Below are 6,326 nucleotides of genomic sequence, written 5' to 3'. Positions count from 1 at the left end.
CACATATAGTCTCTATGTGTGACATATGACAGATCAGGGAAGGGGCAGGCAGCATAGTGGCAGATAGGGCAGGGAGGAAACAGCTGAGCAGAAGATTGGGCAGAGAGCATAAAGCAAAGCAGCAGATGGGGGAGAGGAATGGCGCTTGGGGAAGAGAAGGGGGCTCAATTTGTAATATACCTGTCCAAAGGCTGGCCCCCACTGTTCCAGCCTCAGCTATCCTGGAATGAAATGCTTCTGTGAAAATGTCTTAATTTTTTAAACCAATACTACTGACTTGAGTTTGGCAATAATAACATTATTTGTATTATGACAAACTATTTTTGTTCACCATAATTAGGCCTTTATGGTCAGGGTTGACCTAATCATTCTGGGGAGGGCTGGTGGAAGGATTCTTTGCAGTCGATCTCAAATTTAATTGATTCATTTTGCACAGAAAACATGTATGGCTGGGTCACCTTGTATGCCCCAATAGTATATTGCATAGGAGTCCAGATGCTTCTTTCTTTTTACCTTAATAATTAAATTTAACTGATTTCTGTTGGCTTATATTTTCAAAGCTATTTTACCTTCCTAAAGAAAAAGGTTAGAAAATCTTTCTTTTTTTTTTCAAGGATAGCAGAGCTTTCTCTTTACATTTCCAAAGGCTTCACATACCTCTTTGCCCAGATCTATTGGCAGTGGCATTTTAAAGGTATAACAAAAGACTAGGAAATAAAATAGCCTTTCACTTTAAAAGAACATATTTAAGAAGTGAATGCTGTCACTCTCACCTTTAGATAGAGACCCTGAAATCTCTGTTAACCTGTGCTTTTCCAGCTCTATACACAAAAATAGATGGATATTAGAGGGGAAAAATCCAGAAACAAAACAAAAGGAAGAAAAGGCCCTCAAGGGAAACTTGAGGGATTCTTTTTAATTAATTAAGAGGACACTAATCACAAGGAAAAATGATGGGGACTCTTCCTAGGCACCACCACATCGAGATACAAATAATAATTTTTCATACCTACTTGGCAATGAGCTTGTAAGTGTAACATTATTATACAGTACAATTAAAATGTATTCAGTGGGCCCACACAGAATCATAACTCAGAGGCTTCACCCTGCTGAATAAAATCACATGACAATAATATAATTGCAGTCCATAGAGGCATATCTTCATGAATAAGGGTTCTTGTAAAATTGTCATCAAACCCTGATGTTACTGATGCTAACTCACAAGATGGAGGTGATAGAAATACAAGCGATGGGCATTTTATGTTGGCTAAGAGTTTGCTGACATGCTTCATAGAAGAGGTACAATGCAAACAACAGCATGCCAAGAGTTTTCCCACGTTAGCTTATTTCAGCCACTTTTATCCTTCATGTGGCCACCCAAAAGCTGGGTACTCGTGACTAAACTTACAGTGTGGGGCAGCAGTAGGAGTCCACTCTTCTCTGAATTGAGGGTTTCAGTCTCTGGCCTTTTTCACAAGCATTAAATTTCCAAAGCAAATTTTAAGAAAATAACTCAATATGCATGACAAAAATGAATTTATCTCATATTTCTTAAACACAGGTCCAGTTACCATGTTTCAAATCCGTTAAACAAAATGAAATGAATCTTAAAATGTCCATTTGGATTATATAAATCTACATACACTGCATTATATAAATACTAACTTACTAAGAAGCTGCTCAAATTTTTAACTATTTTGAGATTGTGGCATATTAGCCATGGCTCCCATAGGCCAGTGAAACATGAAGCTGGGCAGATACCTGCTAGGGTATTTGCTAGTACATACTGCCCCACCTACCTTGGGTTTTAGGCTGTAGCATGAGTCCCTTTATTAACTAACCTCAAAAATCCAAAGGAAGATAACCAGATTGAGCACAAGCAACAGAATAAGACTAGGGACAGGCATTCAAAAAGCCTGAGCCTGAATTGATTTAATTTTTGCCAGTTAGTATCACCTGGCTAGGCTAAATCAGTTTTTTAACCAAACAGACATCCCAGAAATGCAGGCACATGCTCACAGTGGCTCAGGCTAGAAGCTGGGGGGCGCTAGAGCAGCCCTCCCTTCACTTGGACAGAGCTAAGCTGGGGGGGGTGTGGCCAGGCCCTGGCAAGACACTATGATTAGGGAGCGGTCTCCCCCTTCCCCCCAACCTTGATAACAGAGCATTTATTAGCATTTAACACCCCATCAGACAACAAAACCTTGCTCAGTACGAGTTCTTCTTAACCAGGTTTTTCCGAAGGAAGGAATGCAAGGCCATTACCATCTGAGCTGTTGATCACCTCCAAAAAGCTCTAAGTGGACACTGTCTGCTGTGGAGCAGGGCCACGCCCAGCCCAGAGAGCATGCTGGGATGCTGGGGGAGTCTGGTTTAGTTGAAACCAGCAAGGGGTCTGGGGCAGACATTGCATAAACCATTTTGAGCTAAATCAGTTAAGTCTGATACTACATTCAACCAGGTTTATCTTAAACTGGTTTCAGCTATTTTCAAACTGGTTTATATGTACTGAACATCTGTTCTGATACAGGTTTAAACCAGTTTCTGATCACTTAAACCGGGTTATGTGTAATGTAGCCTAAGAGAGTGAACCAAAATACACTTATTTGGCATATTACTAGTTCTTTCAACTCTTATTTAGATTTCTAGCCCTTTAGCTACACATACCTATGGCAACAAAACAAAATTAGCAGCATGCACAAAAACAAACCAGTCATCTTTATAGCTGTTCTACATGATTCTTCTCTTTTATTCCAAAAGCATCATACAAAAGAATATGTCACACAGTGAAAGGGAGGGGTGTGTGTGGGTGGGTGGGTGTGTTGAAAGAGAGGGCAAGTTCCCTCACTGTTACCTGCTCACAAGAAGTGAATAACTGTATACATTGTGAAGGTTTCCAGACAACACAGCATGCCTGAAAATTAATGTTTTAGGATGGCTAAAGGCAGGCCACACTGTTGGAAAGTTGCCTAAGGACCACGCACAAGTCTAATAAATAAGGGGATTGAGGTGAGCTGGAAGAAGTTGCTTCTTCCAAAGAAAAGAATAAAAATGTGTTCTGGGAGGGAGAAAAAAAAATCTCCCCTCTGATTCCATTTTCCTCTGTACAGATAAATACTTGGGAAGAGGAAATCCAGCAAGAGAAGGAGACAAAGAGAAAGGGAGGAATGAGAACAGCACAATCTCTTGCACAGCCAAGGTAAATTGAAAATAAATAAATCAATAAATAAAAAGCCTTAGGCATATTGCTCTGTTTAAAAATATCCCTAATAAAATATCAGAAGAAAACATCAGAGAGGTTTATTTTCCATAGCAAAGAGCTTACATATCTAACATTTAGAGTTGTGCCATTCCTTATTTATGAGTTTATTCACTCAAAGTTCCTTAAATGAACTTACTGAAAAATAATGAAAGCCAGCAACATGGCCCATATCTGTTATACTCATTTCTCAGATTATTCCAGGATCCACTAAGTGACATTCATAGACGTTCCAGAAAAATACAGCAGCAGCTTTTCCTTTTATGACATATTCAAATCATACCATTTTCTTTCAACTGCTTAACAGGCCATTTTCTCCTCCCAAATCTGTCCCCCTCTCCAACCCCTTCTCTTTCCTACAACTTGCCGTTCATTTGTCCTTACACCCATCTTAGGAGTCCTTGTAAAATACAAGAGGGCAAGATGGGGCAAATGCCAGCATGTAACCTCTGTCTGTACTTAGCCAGGCGTGATGTGTGAATCAGGTTTGTTGCATGCAGGTTTCCATGGTAATACAACTACACAGTCAGTGTAGGAATTGCATAGTTTTTTAGCAGAAGTATGAGAAACAATAGAGCTGAAGTTAAGAGAGCACAGAAAGAGTTCCCATTACCATAGATCCCTATAGCTATAACTGCAGGGCACTTCTCAAATGTTCTCCATCTCTCCTCACTCCCCCAACAAATAACCAGTTCTTCCTAGAGAAATGAGAGGCAATTTTTCCAAGGGAATCAGTGATGGAAGTGAAGTGTTATTAAGAATGTGTGTGTATGTATGCACACACACACACACACACACACACACAAATGAGAGAGCACAAACCACTGTATATAGTCAAGCAGAACACGGTGATCCCCTTTAACAGCTTCTGTCCAAAGCCATTTCTTAAACAGTTTTACTGAGAATCACAAAGCAGAGAGCTTTAATTCCTGACCTGTTTCCAAAGCCTAATAAAAACAGCACTGAAGTATACTCACTATGAGAGCAATCCCATTTCTATAAAACGACCATTTTTAACACTAAACTTTGGAAGCAAAATGCTCCAAAACATTCGGATAAATATGTAAATTCAGTGGCTATTGTTGCATTGTATTTTTATTTCTATTTTCATTAAATGAATTGAATAGTGTAGATTAAATTCCATGTTTTAGATTTTCAGCAAATGTGGAGTCCCACATATAATTATATCTTAAACAGCACAAACAGCACAAAATCCACTTCCTATGGTTCAACCATTTCCTGTGTACAGCCTTGGCCAGGTATAGACATTGAACTTTTACTGGTATAAGTGATCAGAAACCAGTCTATACTCATATACAGAACAGAAGTTCAGCCCACAAAGTGGTATAAAAATGGCAGAACCCATTCTAAGATTTGACCCACTGAAGGCAAATGTGCATTCTGTGTGCTACTGATCTAAACTACGTCACTTACAGAAAACCGCCTAATTTAGATCAATTCTGCCTCCAGCTTTTTGAATGTCTGTATGTAGCCCTTATCCCCAATCCCCTGTCTCTGCAACACAAGAGCACTGAGCATCCTCATGCAGCAACATTCAGTCCTTTGCTCTGCATGTAGACACAAGGAAGAGAGGGCTGCTGAGAAGGTGAAGAGGAAATGCAGCTAGACCCTATGCGACAGCTCCCAGGGGAACACGAGGATGGGGGAAAAGTGTTGCTGGGCTTATCAAGTTTTGCACATGACAGTTTGTCCAAAAGTTGCTTGTTTTTGCAAGTTTTTGTATACCTCGGTAAAAAGATGATCAATTCCCTCAATTTTTTCCTTAAATAGTAATTTCAGGAAGTGTAATGTCACGTGGAATACATTTATGGACTTTTTTTTTTTACTTAACATGTAAGGGACTGAATGTAATGTCTACTGCTGATAAGCATCTGGAGCAGAGCAGCATCCTCAGCTATGCAACTAGCAAACATCTCTCTCTGAAAAAGAGTATAACAGCTCTGAAAAGCAGAATCTTAACTGCACAAACTCCATGCATTGAATAGAGTAACATGGTCTGATGAACCACACTTTATGCAAAGGCAATAAAGTATCTCAAATGATACTATCATCTGCTGCTAATGTGTTACCTCTCTCAACTTCCTTTAAGCATTCTTAAATGAAACTTAAGCTAGCAGTTTAGCAAATGCTACTGTTCAAAAGACATGTGATGGCCTTTCCCTCCCTTACTGCTAGTTATGGGTGAATAATAATAATTTACAATTAATTCAGGCTGCCACTACTAAAAAGGGAGAAGAATATGGTTCAATTATAAAAGAAAGGAAAAAGAAGTCTGAGATTACTGGCTGAACCCCACCAGGAATTAAAACATTATAACATGAAATATGATGCTTTGTAAACTTTCAGATATTAGGTGTGAGGGTGGGTGTGTAGTCCTTTCCCAGACTGTAGAAAAGATTGTGCCAAAGCCCCATAGAAACTTTCCCACTTTGGGAAAAAAAAAACAAACCACACAGACTTTCCAGAAATAGCACTCTTTTCCCTAAAATAAACCAATGCACTCAACCTATTATGGTTCAAATTTTTTGCTAGTGCAGTACTGTATTCATAGGAAAGCAAAAACAGCATTTTAAAAATGGCTCCAAAATAAGTTAAGCATGGGGGTGTGTTCATGAGGTGACTTTTCATACCTTGGGGGAAGGGGAGCACTATTATGGAGCCCTGTCCAATTCACACTGTATCACCTGAATTGGCTTGAAAATCATGTTATTCGTCCACAGCCAACAAACTGTCAGGTTACGTTGTATCTGTAATGAACTACCCAGCAGAGGGGAAGTAAGGGCAATAGTATCAAAAGGAAGAGTATTACATCGTTTTAAAATGAGAACTCATCTCCAAACCACCCTCTGGGGAAAGGAGGTTTATTGGGATGAACTGTCCTGATTGATTCATTAGATCACCCACTGGAAGCAACTTGACTGTGAAGACATGAATTTACTAAAATGATAAAATAATAAAATAATACAAAACATCAGAAGCTGTGCTTCATTGTGTCAGAAAGATGGGCATTCTAAAATGGTCTTATTTTTTTTTTTTTTTTTTTTTT

At 39.1% G+C, this 6,326-nt stretch overlaps 1 protein-coding gene across 2 annotated transcripts in view; it reads right to left on the bottom strand.

Annotated features, from left to right (window-relative positions):
- LOC109302013 overlaps positions 1-6,326 on the bottom strand; it is a 506,981-nt gene that overhangs the window by 150,894 nt on the left and 349,761 nt on the right. The gene's annotated exons all lie outside the window — the stretch shown is intronic.

Source organism: Gavialis gangeticus, unplaced genomic scaffold (genome assembly GCF_001723915.1).
Source record: "Gavialis gangeticus isolate Ggan-Ray unplaced genomic scaffold, GavGan_comp1, whole genome shotgun sequence".
Classification (NCBI taxonomy): domain Eukaryota; kingdom Metazoa; phylum Chordata; order Crocodylia; family Gavialidae; genus Gavialis; species Gavialis gangeticus.
Note: the sequence above shows the minus strand (reverse complement) of the source record. Positions and strands in the feature narration are given on the sequence as shown.